Source organism: Cebus imitator, unplaced genomic scaffold, assembly GCF_001604975.1.
Source record: "Cebus imitator isolate Cc_AM_T3 unplaced genomic scaffold, Cebus_imitator-1.0 Scaffold933, whole genome shotgun sequence".
NCBI classification, from domain to species: Eukaryota; Metazoa; Chordata; class Mammalia; order Primates; family Cebidae; genus Cebus; species Cebus imitator.
In genome coordinates, this window is record NW_016108248.1 from 78,602 (window position 1) to 79,719 (window position 1,118).

Here is a 1,118-nt window from a genome sequence, read left to right on the forward strand (position 1 = left end):
CAGTTCAGAAACCCTTTCTTTGGAGAATCTAGAAAGGGATATTTCCAGCCATATACAATCATATAAGAATTAGGAGTAAGACTGCGTCTAAAACACAGGCTAAACGTATATTGCAAACTGCTCTGTTGTGTGCTGGTTAACCTTAGGAAGTTGCATCTTTGTTTAGATTCAGCAAGTTGGAAAAACGTTTCTTCTAAAAGCTGCACATTAATATTCCAGAGTGAATGGGAGTATATGCTGTAATGAGAAATATCTGGCTCCAAAACAAAAACGGGGCTATGTAGCAGAATGTTTGTCAGGGTGTACATTCAACTTACAGAGTTAAACTGATGTGTGTATGTAGCAGTTGAGAAACTCTTTCTTTGGAGAACCTAGAAACGGATATTTCCGGCCAAATACAGGCATATAAGAATTGGCAGTAAGACTGCATCTAAAACACAGGAGAAACGTTTATTATAAACTGCTCCTCTGTGTTTTGGTTCACCTTAGGAAGTTGCATCTATGTTTAGATGCAGCGAGTTGGAAGCATGTTTCTTATAAAAGCTGCTTTTGCATATTCCAGAGTGAATGGGAGTATATGCTATAATGGGAAATATCTGGCTGTAAAAAAAAACGGAGCTGTATAGCAGAAGTGTTGTCACGTTGTACATGCAACTTTCACAGTTAAACTGATGTGTGTTTGTAGCAGTTCAGAAACCCTTTCTTTGGAGAATCTATAAACGGATATTTCCAGCCATATGCAGGCATATAAGAATTAGCATTAAGAATGCGTCTAAAACACAGGAGAAAGGTATATTTCAAACTGCTCTGTTGTGTGTTGGTTCACCTTAGGAAGTTGCATTTCTGTTTAGATTCAGTGAGGTGGAAACACGTTTCTTCTAAAAACTGTGTTTGGATATTCCAGAGTGAATTGGAGTATATGTTGTAATGAGAAATATCTGGCTTAAAACAAAAACGGAACTATCTAGCAGAATGCTTGTCAATGTGTACATCCAACTTAAAGAATTAAACTGATGTGTGTATGTGGTAGTCCAGAAACCCTTTCTTTGGAGAAACTAGAAACGGATACTTCCAGCCATACACAGGAGTATAAGAATTGATGGTAAGATTCGTCTAAA

The 1,118-nt window shown here is 37.4% G+C and overlaps 1 pseudogene; it reads right to left on the bottom strand.

The window, feature by feature from the left end:
• The window catches only part of LOC108298315, a 26,100-nt pseudogene that overhangs the window by 23,409 nt on the left and 1,573 nt on the right, over positions 1-1,118 (bottom strand).